This window comes from Neovison vison, chromosome 11 (assembly GCF_020171115.1).
Source record: "Neovison vison isolate M4711 chromosome 11, ASM_NN_V1, whole genome shotgun sequence".
Taxonomy (NCBI): Eukaryota; Metazoa; Chordata; class Mammalia; order Carnivora; family Mustelidae; genus Neogale; species Neogale vison.
This window is the reverse complement of record NC_058101.1, coordinates 80,591,398-80,606,764: the sequence shown is the minus strand read 5'-3', so window position 1 is coordinate 80,606,764 and position 15,367 is coordinate 80,591,398. Positions and strand designations below refer to the sequence as shown.

At 35.1% G+C, this 15,367-nt stretch overlaps 1 long non-coding RNA gene across 1 annotated transcript in view; it reads right to left on the bottom strand.

The window, feature by feature from the left end:
* LOC122890111 overlaps nt 1–15,081 on the bottom strand; it is a 28,483-nt gene extending 13,402 nt beyond the window's left edge. Inside the window, exon 1 of the long non-coding RNA XR_006381059.1 lies at nt 15,065–15,081. This is a non-coding gene — a long non-coding RNA (uncharacterized LOC122890111). The remainder of the gene's footprint in view (nt 1–15,064) is intronic.
* Between the last annotated feature and the right edge of the window lie 286 nt (nt 15,082–15,367).

The window sequence follows — 15,367 nt, the reverse complement described above, 5'->3', positions numbered from 1 at the left end:
GCAGGAAGGGAGGGAAAAATGAAACAAGATGGGACCAAGAAGGGAAACAGACCATAAGAGATTTTTAATCTCAGGAAACAATTTAGGGCTTCTTGGGGGGGAAGTGGATAGGGTGGCTGGGTGATGGATACTGGGGAGGGTATGTGCTATGGTGAGTGCTGTGAAGTGTGTGAGATTGATGATTCATAGACCTGTACCCTTGAAATAAGTAATACATTAAATGTTAATAATAATAAAAAAGAAAGAGTGGTAGCTTTCATTAATAAAAATAATGATTTGGATTCCCATAATTCTAACAGAAAAACAATCATATTACATAACTGTACAAATGTAAACCACATCTAAGAAACCGAGAATCACCCTCATGGAAGTGCAGTATCAGGAAAAGGAGTTAAGAATGCTGCTCTATCTTTCAAGGTTCTTAGCTGCAGACGACAGAATCTTCTCTGCTTCTACAGGTTAACAGAGAACCTTGATAAACCCATAATCATCTTAATGTTAGCAAATGGATTCATTCAAGAAATATTTAATTATTTCCACATTCTTGGCACTGTGGTATAAAAGCAAGGGAAACAATGTCTCTGCCGTCCTGGTGCCTAGCATCTATAACTGAAAGATAGACAATAAACAAGTAAACCCATAAATATATCATCTGCCATTGACAGATGGCAACATGTGCTGTTAAGAAAAATAAGAGTGGGTGTGGAGAATAGAGATTAGGGTGAAGTGCAGGAAGACTGGTAGAACATGGAGGGTTTTCAGGAAAAGCCTTGCTTCTGAAGGGATACTGGAGTAACGGCCTGAGAGAGATGATAGCATAAGACACATGGATGTCTAACAGAACAGAATCTTCAGTAGAAGACTCAAAGCAAAGGACCTGAGACAGAAGCATGCTTTTCATGGGCCAATAAGTCAGTGTCCTTTAGTGGCTGGAGTAGAATATAGAAGAAGAGAGAGAAATAAAGTGGAAAATTAGCAGAAGTCCAGATCAAGGTCTCAGAGACCATGGCAAAGGATAGCAGTGGTCATGGTGCTTATTTGTTTAAAACCATTTCTAAAATGAAAACACATAGCATCAATAAAGTGCAAACAATCAAATGGAGGTAAAGTGTCCAAGGTCCTCAGAATTTCATAATAGTGGTGAAAATATTTTTAATAAAACTTAAAATCAGTGTTGAAAAATGTAAAACAAATTTATGAAAAGTATAAAGTAAACTGGTCTGTTTCTCATACTACTACCTTAGTACCTCAATAGCTTTCTTACTTTACAAAAGTATCTGTGGGGCTCATTGATTCCTCCGTGGAGGGGATTTAGTAACTTTTCAGAAGAGATGTGGGAGCTTATCCTGCATTTAAATTGTGTTATTCTTGGGGTAAGGCTTTAAAAAGCAGCTTAATAGACCATGTGTACTCCATAGAATATTAGGTTGTGAATTCCCCAAAATAAGATATTTTGCCAGTATGGAATAATCTTATTTTCAGTGGAAAACAGGTGTCCATTGGAAGTAGAAGGCTTAAGTATTGTGTAGTTTAAGGTTAAATATTAATAGATTTCTGTTTGTAGCCTCCAAAAGCAAGTAAGTAGAAAACCGTATTAAGGAACTATGGAAACTGGCCAAATGATAAAATGTAAGCACAGTGAGTTTCACTGTTTCTGAAGTTCTTCAAAAAGAACTTCAGTTCTTTCTGAAGGAGAAACCTGGTAATGTCCTCCAAGAGACAGAACCAAGCTTCAGCTCCCTGTTTTCATGCTACACTTGTCCCCTTGAGATTCTCTACATCAGTTGCCCTAATGACTCCTTCCATTCCTTTGTGTTCTCTCCTTATGATTTTTCTTGTTGCTCTCTGAAAGTCCTGCTCCCTTATCAAAAATGCATTAATCTTTAATTTCTTCAATGATTATTTCCTTCTCCCATTCTTAATGTTATAGAGAAAGCTCCATTCTCCTTTTAGGCAGTAATTGCTTCTTTTTTTTTTTTTAACATTTATTTATTTATTTATTTTAACATTCTATGCATTTCACTGTCTCAAAGTGGGATTCTCACGCCTTTATCACTCTGAAACCCATTGCCAAGTCTCTTCTACCTTATAAACAAGTGTATTAATGAACAACAAATATGCACAGGCACAAATACCTCAAACAGTTTCACTGATGTTTGCCTACCAGTCTTCTCATTTCAAGTGTGTTTTATAATTATCAGTATTATGTCTCCTCATTTGCTGAGGGGAATCATGAGCCATGCAATTGTTTTGGTCCATGTAATACATTGATCTCTATTCACTGACCTCATCTCCAACATCCCCTCTATTCCACTCCAGCAGCCATTTCCCATAGCATAATTGACATTCACCTGAATATGCTCTGCTCTGCTTTCCAGTAAGTTAGACCTCCTAATACTCTGTATTCTCCCCATTTTGTCCAGCTTACTTTTTAAATACAGTAATTTGCAAACTTCATGGCATCTCTAATATTCCTTAATTTCTGTTTATTTTCAGACCACCTTTAAAATTTAGATTCCACGGGTTTTCTCCCTATTCTCTTGTCATTATTTTAACCCTCTTGATCCTTATTCTCTTAACCATGTTTGTCCATGAAAATTATACCTAAAGGATATATCAAACTTTTAAAATTTCTATAAAGAAGATAATTATAAAACTGGGATAATTGGTTTTGATATAAATTTATAGCTCCCAAACTCATAACTTGTCTTCAAGCTGCCAAACACCTTTGTTCAGTTTATTTCCCCATCACCTGAAATCATTATTTTAAACCAGCACTCCTCTCAGATCTGATTTCTCCTCACTTCTTACTCCCACACCTCAGCAAGTCACTTTGCATCTTAACTGGAAGAAAAAAGAAAAGAAAAAAAGAAAAAAAAATTCCCTTAGAGCATCTTCAATTTCTAACTAAAAAACTTACAAATATTGTTTCTAAAATCAGAGTTGATTCTCCCATCCTGACACAAAATAGTTTTCTCCTCTACAGTTGAATATGTGTATAAATTATGATTTAAAGTTCTTTTCTACAAAATAGTGTTACCACTGTTTCTGGCAATTAAGAAAATTTCAAGTATAATATTTAGTTTTAACTTTTTCTTTCACTTGAGATCCTAAGGAAGATGGGGTTTTATTTACAGTGCTAGGGGAGGAAACATAGAGAAACTGATAGTTCAACTAATATCTTTTTTTTTTTTTTTTAGATTTTATTTATTTATTTGACAGAGAGAGATCACAAGCAGGCAGAGAGGCAGGCAGAGAGAGAGAGAAGGAAGCAGGCTCCCGGCTGAGCAGAGAGCCGGATGCGGGTCTCGATCCCAGGACCCTGCGATCATGACCTGAGCCGAAGGCAGCGGCTTAACCCACTGAGCCACCCAGGTGCCCCATCAACTAATATCTTAAAAGAAATAATAAATGAGGAGTTGGCCAGGTGACAACAGCATACATGAAAACCTAGAGGAAAGGGAGAGCCTGACTTTGTTGAGAAATTTAGAAAATAATATGTATGGGATTCAAAATGCAAATGTATGCGGACAGTAAGAGACAAGGCATAGAAATGAGGCTAAAGACATGTATGCAGATGAAGGGTTTATAATTTATATTAAAAAGGTTTTTTTTGATAGGGTAGAAAATCATTGGAAAGTTTTGAAGAAGAAAAGGCTGCTTCATAATTTGGGTATATATTGTTTCGTAAGACAGACATGGTTTTGATCTAATGAAGTTAATGGTCTAGTGGGACTTAAATAAGATCATAGTTCCATTTTGAAAGAATTATTTTGGATGATTTATAAGGTATATGAGTGTACAGTAGATTTTTTCCAGAGGCTGTATGACCTGTGATATTGTAGTAAGTTGAATACCAATGTAGATATGAGAACCCAGCTGATACAAGTAAGGAAGAAATTAAAAAGATTAGTGAAAATGGAAAACACAACTATTTTTCTCACTTAACTCCTTTATTGGACAGAGAATTTAGTTTACAATGTTCTTTTTCTTTTTTTTTTAATCGTTATCATGTACCCATTTTTTTGATGACCTAGGTAGAAAATGATATCTAATTAGAGATGAGGAAAATATTTTTATAAGAGTTTGTCTGAAATACAGAAAACAAATTTTCTTTCCATTTTAGAGTCTGTGTTATCTGGTCAATATATATCATACATTTTTCACGAACTAAAAATAAAATTTTCTAGAACTTAAAAAAAAAGCTTAATTCACTGCTAGCTTTAGAGAACATATATTGTCTTACATTTTTACACAAATCCTTTTCTATGGAAGAAATTGCATAGATATCCAGAAAAAATACTTTCATTTAAGATTTTCTACCAGTTAATATTGTTGAAATAATAACACTACCCATTATAAAACATAGAGATCCCTGTATGTAGGAAAAATTCATTTCATAAGGAATGCTCAAGACAACAGAGAAACAACAGAAGAAGAAATCTAAGAAAAAAATAAAGGGAGAAGAAACAAATTCATCAATGTGAATATGCATCACTTACAGTGGTTCATTTGACTAATCACCTCTCCCAGTCCTTTCTCGTAACTTCCATCATTTTCTCACCTGATTTATTCATAATTATGGCTAGGGAAAACTGGAACCAGATCTATGAAAGTCGTACAGTTGCATGATAATATCTTTCAACTTAGAATTTAGAGAGACAACCTTAAGTTTGCCTGTTAAAAGCTCTGATTCCAGGATAAATTTGGTTTGTGAAAGGGCATGTGTAGAATATGCAGCACTTTGGAAGCGGCCTGGGTTCAGAGATCAAAGACAAATGACTGGGATTATTTCCATCATTCACAGTCCATGACCTTCACTTTGGTATTTTAGACCATGAAAATAATTCCCCCAACAGTAATATTTCCTGCAGTTTGAGAGGCAATAAGGTATAGTGAGGAAAATCTTGAATTTTTAATCAAACTTGACAACTGAAATTCTGTCTTTTAGGGGTAGGTGAATGTAGGTAATTTATCTATATATGTTAGTCTAATTTCTCATCATGAAAACAAGTATAATATTACCTCTTAGAGAGCTGGTCAGTTTTAATGATTAAACATGTCGTAGAAGAGTCTATAGCACACAAGTGTCTAATAAACACTTTTACTGATTTTATAATAAAGCCATTTTATATTAGATGCCCATAAACACGGGGGTGCTCAACACAATTTGGAAACACTTTAAAATTCAAATTAGAAGTTCATTATAAAAGTTTAGTGCCAAGGGATGCCTGGATGGGTCAGTCAGTTATGTGTCTGAATTCGACTTAGGTCACCATCTCAGCATCCAGGGATGAGGCCCATCTGGTTCTGTGCTCAGTGAGGAATCTGCTTCTCCCTTTTCCTCTCCCTGTGCCATTCCCCTTGCTCCTGTGCATGAGTGCACTCTCGCATTCTCTCGTGTTCTCTCTCTCTCAAAAAAAAGTTTGGTTTTCAGATTATTAACAGATTATTTCTTTTAAAGGTTTTATTTATTTATTTGACAGACAGAGATCACAAGTAGGCAGAGAGGCAGGCAGAGAGAGAGGAGGAAGCAGGCTCCCTGATGAGCAAAGAGCGCAATGTGGGGCTCAATCCCAGGACCCTGGGACCATGACCTGAGCCGAAGGCAGAGGTTTTAACCCATTGAGCCACCCAGGCACTCCAAACAGATTATTTTTAAAAAATAAGTCTTTCATCATTCCTTTTCTTTGGCCAAAGTTCCTAAAGTGATTTAACTTTTTAATCTAAAATTTTAAATTCTGATGAAAATGTAATAAATGTTAAAAAAGATTTCTTTATACTTGAGAAGACATATTTCATCATAGAGTTTTCTTAGAAGTAAGATTTCTTTCATGAAAAATCCCACTTTAGGAACAATGATTATTTATATAAACTTACTTTCAATGTCCCTTAATACATATTTATATATGTATACACATATTTCACATATTTATATATTATATACACATTTACATATAACTTTGAGTAATTTTCTTCACTTTTTCTACTGCCTTGAAATCCTTAGACAATAAATGATTAGTTAATTCGACTTTCATGATTAAATGCTGTAAATTCCTTTTCTGTTAATTTATCTGGCAATGTTCAGCTTGGGCTATTTCTTTATTTAAGCTTTGGATTTATAGCCAAACTTAGAAATTTGTTGGTTAAAGCATATTTGCTAAAAATGTGACCCTAAATCAATTTGTGTCTTGTATAATTTGGCTTTGTGTTAATGCAAAGAAAAAACTGATTGTTTTAAAACTGTGTCTGTTTAAATAAGACAGAGCACATTTGTATAACTCTACAAAGAGAACTATAAGAAGATAATAAGGTACATAAAAGTGACTATGAGCTCTTCATTTTACATTTTTCATTTCATTTTGTAATTAAACACTGGTATATACATATATGTGTATATACTCACATACACATACAAAGACACATGCACACCTAGAGATATATAGATGCACACATACACAAAATTTAGACCCCTATTGCTTAAATAGACCCATCTCCAGAAGCGTGAAATGGGATATGAGTCATATTTCTAGAGATTTAATTTAACTCAAAGATCTGGGGTATTTTACCATTTCAAAAACTATGGATATACTATTGTACATAGTAGAAGGTCTCATGAATTTTTTTAAGCTAAACCCAAACATTAAAAACAAACAAAACTTTATTTTCAGAGGGCTTCTCTGGACCAAGGCTTAATATTGCTTTGATGTTAGGAGCACATCAATAGAAGTATGAAAAGCATCACCTTGAACTACTATGACTTTGTGTTCCTCATTATAAAAATTCTATCGTTCTATTGAGAAAGTGTGCTAATAAATAACTTTTGTTTTACTTAATTTACAGGATTATGCATTCACTCAGGCTGGCATGCATGAACTTTTTACAACATGGTTCTATAATAATTCTCTGGCCTTAATTTCCATGATGCCACTAAATCAATTCCATTCTTCAACAAAATTTAACTCCTCAATGTGCCTATATAATCAAACATAATAAAAAATCTAGAATACAAAAAAATAGGTCTAATGCCTTATTTTTTTTCCAATTTATTTATTTTCAGAAAAACAGTATTCATTATTTTTTCACCACACCCAGTGCTCCATGCAAGCCGTGCCCTCTATAATACCCACCACCTGGTACCCCAACCTCCCACACCCCCGCCACTTCAAACCCCTCAGATTGTTTCTCAGAGTCCATAGTCTCTCATGGTTCACCTCCCCTTCCAATTTACCCAAATTCCCTACTCCTCTCTAACGCCCCTTGTCCTCCATGCTATTTGTTATGCTCCACAAATGCCTTATTTTTATTTTTATAATGTCAAAAATATTTAAGCCTTGAGAAAAAAAGGCATGTTCTCAATGACAGAAATCAAATTGGTGGTTAAGCCAGATATAAAAGAAGCTCTTCTGTTGTTCAGTTTCTTACTTTATGCTATATCACCCACGCATTAAAAATCCCCTGCTCTCCTTAGGTTGGTATGTCCTTTTCTCATTCTGACTGTTATAATCCTACTCATACTTCAAGATAATTATCCTGAAATCTTTTTTTTTTTTTAATTCAAGTAGATTCTGATGAATATTATATTGAATTTAATTAATTTTTTTATTATGCAAAGGGAACAGCTCCCTTAAACTTCAGCTTTTCAAAGTATTGCTCATTTGCAAGACTGTATAAATGCATTTACTTTTCTAATTTATTAATATTTTGATTAAAATCATCTAAATGTTCGCAATAGTGTGAATGAATATGAGTTAGGCAAATTGATCATTTGGGAGGAAAATGCCTTTTCAATCACTGTGATTTTAGGTGAATTCTATAAGCTTTTAAAAGCTGAAGAGTGTTTGAAAAATTAGTGAAGCTTTTAGTTATTACATATAATCCCAATTATTTGTCTTTCTATGCTTTCCTGAGGAAACAGAAGCCTTTTCAAATAAGAATGTAATGGAAATGAGTCAAATCATACATTTCCTAATAGGTATTTTTCACTTAGATTAGTCATAATCTCAAATTACTTCTAACAAGCTGTCCTGATAAAGATATACCCAATTTAGGTATAGAAAGAGGCATTAAAGGAAGCACAGAACGATTGAAGTTGTTTTAGAGACTTCAAATCAAGTAGTTTTACTTTCATTGTCAAGTACAGTTTCTTTACTGTAAATCAAAGAAATTTTTGGGTTACTTTAATTGGTAGAATCCATTATTATCAAAAGCTTCTTTTCCAAGGGCATTCTATAATATGATTGAAAAATGACTAATAGGTAATGTGTGAATTTTTAATTAGGTGGTTTCTGCCATCCCTAAAACTTTACAGAAGAAAATTTAAGTAAAAGAATTTTAATGAAGAAAACAATGTTTTTCTTAGAGGCCCATGATTTATTCCTCCTCCTCTATCTTTCTAGGGCTCCTTTTCACCCCTGCAGTTAATTAGATGTACTTCAAATTTAATTGCCTTTTCAGAAATTGTGCAACTCATCACTCTGCAATATTTTCATCCTGAACTTGAACTTCTCTGTACTTATTATCATTGATGACCTCTTTGACCATTCTGTGTGGTTCTCTTTCCATGTGCTGGTTTGATGGCAGCAGCATTTGACCTTTCATGGGCCCTTTCACCCAGCTGAATAAAAATTTACAACTAGTTGAGGAGCCTCAATCCCTCCAGGCTAATTAGCTTTGCTCTGTGTCTGGGTTGGCATGCCTTGGCATGTCTACAGCACTAATTATGAAATGAAGGGATGCGATGTATAGATGGAGTACTTCTATAATTCTACTTTATATTAGATATCCAAATAATTATCACTGGGACAGAGAAGGTCTGTCCCATTGTCCTTTGTTATTAATTTTGTATAAATGATTAAGATTTATTTTATACTCAAGGGGAAGTAGACTCATTTGTGATGTTTATAGAAACTACAAAGCTGAAATTGTGAATTCTGCTACTTGATAAGTCTGACAAAGTAATTAACTTGCATGCACTTTTTAGGAGGAATCACCAGAAGGAGATGGATTGACAGCATCAAGTTCCAAATCACACTCATCTCAAAATCTATAAGGTAGTGTCAGTGTGCAACCACTAGAGAGGGGAGAGAATTCTGACCTTGCCTCTTAGGCTGAATAACTGAATCAAATGTGGATATTGTTCCTACATTAGCATGTGTACCATAATGAATGAATAATTCCAATAACTCTTTTTTGTTTGTTTGTTTGTTTGTTTTTAGGTGTGTTTTTTTTTTTTTTTTTTTTTTTTTTTTTTTTTTAACTCTTCTCTCAGTGGAGCACCTGGGTGGCTCAGTCAGTTGTGTCTGCCTCCCGCTCAGGTCATGATCCTGGATCCTCAGATAGAACCTTGTGGTGGGCTCCCTGCTTGGTGGGTAGTCTGTTTCTCCTTCTGTTCCTCTCCCTCCTCCTGCTCTTCTCCTTCCTCCTGTGCTCTCTCTTCTCTCTCAAAATCTTTTTTTTTTTTTTTTTAAGATTTTATTTATTTATTTGACAGAGAGAAATCACAAGTAGATGGAGAGGCAGGCAGAGAGAGAGAGAGGGAAGCAGGCTCCCTGCCGAGCAGAGAGCCCAATGTGGGACTTGATCCCAGGACCCTGAGATCATGACCTGAGCCGAAGGCAGTGGCTTAACCCACTGAGCCACCCAGGCGCCCTCAAATAAAATCTTTAAAGTAAATACTTCTCTCAGATGATTCATGAACGGTTTTACATATAAAGAAAAAGCCTATTTATTTGCTTTGATAAAATGTTCCATCATTTGACCTTAAAACACTAATACAGGGGAGAAAAACAGAGTTTCATGTTGTGCAAATTTTTATTTTAAAGATTTTATTTATTTATTCGACACAGAGAGAGAGAGCGGCAGGCAGGCAGAGGGAGAAGGAGAAACAGGTTCCCTGCTGACCAGGCTGGATCCCAGGACCATGACCCGAAGGAAGGCAGATGTTTAACTGACTGAGACACCCAGATGCCCCAGTGTTGCATAAATATTTTAATTAAGACTTATTTATTTGAGAGCAAAAGAGTCATGCATGCACACTAGCAGGGGAAAAGAGCAGATGGAGAAGGAGAATCCTCAGGCAGGCATCTTGCTGAGCTGGGAGCCAAACAGGAGGCTCTATCCCAGGACCCTGAGATCCATGACCTGAGGCAAAATTAAGAGTCAGCCACATAACTGAGTCACCCAGGTGCCCCAGGTTGAATGAATTAGAGATATAAAATAATAGACCATTAAAGTCATAAAAGACAACATTTAACACAATGTGAGCAGTATTATAGACCTTCAGAACTTATTTTTTGAAGTGATCCTATAATCTAGTAAGCCCTTTTGGTATTAAATTTTATTTTAAAATTACGTGTCCAAACTGTCATTATTTTCTAAAAATTTACTCTAAAAATGTTGATATATAATTATCACCACATAAGCTCATAGGGTTATGTTATGCTATACTACAAAATTTTTCTCAGCATATAATTATTATATATGTTTGTATACTGACAATATATGAATTTGAAATAAGTATAATTAAGAGGTTTAGAGCTCTAATGGAAAAAGGACATACTCAAGAACAGATGGGTGATATAAGCGAAGAGACTAATTCTGAGAATCAGGGAATGCTAGAAATAAAAAACCCTATAACAAAGGAAGAATGCCTTTGATGGATTCATCTGTGGACTGGAAAGTGCCAAGGAAAGAATCTGTATGCTTCAAGATATGCCAAAAGAAACCCTGTAACAACTGACATGTATACATTAGTAAAATTCTACCATACTACAATTTGTGTATTTTTTTTAAAGCAGTATAACTTGATTTACTTTACTGTGCTTAGGGTCATCATGCTTTTCTTTGCTTAATTCATTTGGCAAAATATATTTATTTGGAAAATATTTTAAAATCTTATTTTCCTGAGCTATTTCAATATAAGCATGCAAGCTCCCCTTTTTCTCAAAATTTTATGGTCCATCAGCTTATTAAGTTAACTAGGTCACATTAATAAATGGTAGAGTTGTGATTAAAACTCAAGTCTCACTGACTTTACAGTTTCATGTGTTAATTACTGTAGCATGTAAAAATAATGCAACATTAAAGATGTATTTTAAATAAAAGATGACTTATATAAAAACTTGAGAATTTATTTAAACTTTCTACAATCTAGGACCTTCATGTCTTAAAATAAGATCATGGTACCTCGATATGATTAAAGGAGCTAATGTACAAAAATCACTGAATATCACTTAGCATGTAGTAAGTACTCAATACATGCTAGATATTATTAGCTGATGCCAGAGAAAGATGTCACCAACATATGTTGGGTGATTAAGATAGAATGTTAATTTGGGTGTCTCTACAGAATTTGTAAATGGGGAAATTTTGTATAAGTTGAAGTACATAAAATGATAAACATCTAGATGTTCTAGGGCATTCTAGACATGTGGACCAATAACCTGATCTGAATCCATGCAGTACCGTGTTGTGGTTAAAGACACAGGATGCCTGCTTCCATCTTTTAGTGGTTATGTGACCTTGGACAAGATGCTGCTCTGAAAGGCAATATGGTATTGTGATGAAAGAAGTAGTTTCAGGAGCCATATTATCTGGATCAAATAGTACTTCTAACGCTACTTCTGAAATCATGTATAAGGTACTTAATTTCTCTGTGACTCAGTTCTTCTATCATGAAGTAGAGGAAAACATATACATCAGGTTATATGATTTAAATAATTTCAAATTTAAAGCTACAGTACTAGTTTCAGTTCCCATAGGTAAAGAAGTTGAAGTGGCCATTCCCATCCTTACAAGAACAACAACAAAACTGAACAAACTGAAAATCAATGACTTTTCTTGAACCCATCATTGAACGGAGGTTATAGGATCAAATATCACCCCAAACTCTGGACAATCAAGTGAATCCAAAGTCCTCGCTGAGTTCCCCTTTACCTGGAGCAGAAGCCACTGGTAGCACAAAATAGTGGAAACACTTAAACAGTAATTTTGACCAACAGTTGGAGGCTGAATGTGGACTAGCATGATGAGTGAGAAACTTCTGGGCCATAGTCTTAATGGGGGCCCCCGCATATTCATGGATTTTACCTCCAGGAACGAGGGAGCGAATAGCCAAGAAAGATGACCTCATGTTTCTGGCAGGGGATGGGAAAAGTAACCATGTGAAATCTACCCAGTGTGCTATCCATATCAAAGGGGACAAGACATTAACAAAGCCTAGTGTGTTCTTGGTATAGGACATTTCCCCAGCTCCAGCTCCTTCTACCTCTCCTGTCTCAACAAAAATGGTATGAGAAGTTTAAAAACACCTAGGAAGGCCACAGCTTAATGACACAGGCCCACCAGAAGACAGACTTCATCAGAAGGCTGTAGATGGCATCACTTGGCCCACACATCATCACCACCACAGTGTCACAGTGTCAGAGCTGTGGCTTACAGCTGAAAGAGTACAGAGCAGTCTGAAGGAGTTTTTAGGGAAACCCAAAGAACACAGGAATGAGAGAGAAGTTGAAAACTCTTGCACTTACAACTGAAGCAAATATTAAACATGGTGGAACCAGCAAGATTTACTTAAAGCCACCTAAATTTAGGTCTTTCACCTCAGTCCCTATTACCTGATATGTAATGTGGGCTTTCAATTAAAACTTACAAGGCATTCTAAGAGCAAAGAAGAAAAACAACAAACAAACAAACAAAGAGTCCAAAACATAACACAGATTTTGGAATTACAGACAGGGAATTTAAAATAGTTCTGATTAATATGATAAGTGTTCCAAAGGAAAAAGTAGGCAACATAAGGGATGGGGGAGAGGAAACAGAAATCCTCTGTGATAAGATGCCTGCACTATCATGAATCACTATTGTGTTATTTAGAAGTGGACTTAGATTAATTGTAAATGTGTCTTGCCACTCTGGGGCAAGCATTAAAAAAATACTTATAGCCTTTAAAACAGTTTCTGGTGAATAGGAAGTACAATATGTTTTGTCATTTTGCTATTATATGATAGAGACAATAATAGTTCTTAACATATTGAGTTTCATAGATTAAGATTATATACACATAGGTGTGTGAGTGCATGTGTGTGTGTGTGTGTGTGTGTGTGTACTTTTGGTTTTGTTTTCTGAAGAATTCTAATATACTTTGTCTTGACAGGTTAGGTTTCATACCCACTTCCTTTTCCAACTCTTGGTGGTTTTCTTGGTCTGCAGAAGTAAAAAGTTTTGACCTTCCTCCAGTGAAGCTTTATTTTAATGAAAATGTTACATATATAAATAGCAATGTATCAATAATAAAATTAAAGATTTCCGTGTAATTTAAGAAATTTAAAATAATGTAGAATTTTAATTGAGTGCCCCAATGTTAATTTTTATATTTTAAGGAAATAATGCCCATGTACTTTTAAAAATGTGGTCATGTTAGCTTTTGCCCGTCTCTGATTTCTCCTGCATGACTGACCACTGTTGCATGAGGTAGAAATGATGGTAAGGCCTATATTTATAGGCTCCATAAAGCACGAGGCTTTATTTTGCTATCTGTAGGTAACATAATAAAAAAAAAAAAAAATCTTTGTAAAAAACCATGCTTGTCCTTTTGTTAAATGATAAGTGAAACCTCCAGGAAAGATAAATTAGTGCCTCTGTTGGTGTTTCATCTCCAGACATCTCATGAGTACACAGGAGGTAGTGATAAGTGCAGCTCTCCCTTCTCCAGCCCTTACATCAGACTTGCGCTATCAGCTGTAAGGCTGTGCTCACAAGGGACGTTAATCTTCTTTTGAGTCTTCATCAGTTTCTTCCTTTTTTTATTTGCTCCTCTCCCTGCCTGTACTACCTTCTCGATAGCGTCTGTTATTTCCACTATCTCCATGGGATTTGCTTGCTGTTGCAGTGTTACCTCCCTGTATATTTTAAATCACTCCAATTTGGTTTTGATTTTAAATGAAAATAAAAATAACTGTTTTTCAAATAAACACCTACCATGGCCCAGGATTCATGCTTGGATCTACTGGATATTTTGTAAAAAATATATATGCTCTCTTCCCACTATTGAATATAAAACGTAAGTGAAGATCAAATCCTCTCTCCTCTTACTCTAGGGACTTTGCTTGGACTGGAGGAACTTAAATCCTTAACTCCCTCTATCCTATTTCATAGTGATTATAAGGTATTTTTGCAAGATGTTCATCATGCTTCCAGGTTAACTTAAAAATGAAGAAATAAAAAGTAATAAAGATTCTGGTGAATCTTGGTTTAGATGAGACTGATCATCCACGGAGAGAAGTTTCTTATGTTTTTTTGCATTATGCTTCATAGGTATGGCTTATTCCCTGAGGCTCAAAATGAAAGTGAGACAAGAATCCAAGAAATATCTCCTTAACAGAAATATCAAAGATTATATCTGCTGTGGGTCATGGTAAGTTCTGCACATTGTGTCATAAATAGAATAGAACTTTTCATCCTCATTAAGAAGGTGGGCTGTGTTGTTCCTCAGATTGATCTTGGTTCACAAGTGTCTTTTCTAGTGTGACTGTGTGTGTGGGTTTGCTCCAGTAGTCACCCTTTGGATACTCACAGAAGTCAAGTAAGGGAATCCTTCTATGAAATAACTAATGATTTCATGTTCTTTTCTCTAGATTATAAGAAGACTTGTAAGAAATAAGCCACTGTCAATGTTTTTATTTTCAGTGCTCTAAGTTCCTCTAGTTAACCAGACCAGTGAGAAGAGAGCTTTGGGAACGGATAGAGAGAGGAATGAAAAGAGTGTCCTGTTACACAGTCACCGTTCCATGTGTACTGAATGTTAAAGACATACTTGTTCGATTTCATATTCTTATGTTCAGTGACTTTTCTAAATCAGAACCATGTACCACAATGCTGATTTTGAAAAATAACTTTAATCCAGGCCCACAAATGAGAGTCCATTCTTCCAGTCCAAGTTGTCATTTCATACTTGTTGTTCCCTAGTCCCACAGCACCTCCCCCTACTGGAAACCATCAGTCTCCTGTCTGGAAGACAAGCTTTTAAGATACTAAAAACAAAAGTTCTTATAACATAACTTACCCAGAGTAATGAATGCCTTTTTTCAGATGTTGGTATATAACCAAAAAGACCTTCCAATAGAACTACTGGAGGACAAAGGGAACCATTTTTTAAATTAAAACAATAATGTTAATATTCTCTTATTTCTAAATATAATTAAATAAAAATAAAATGCAGAGAAAATTATTTTTTACATGTGCTTTCTATATCACTTCTCATTGCAATTATCAGGAAAAAATGGAAGTAAAATTTTATAGAAGAAAAGGGATATGATTTTTTATAGAGAAATAAGCAAGAGAGACTATGGACTCTGAAAAACAATCT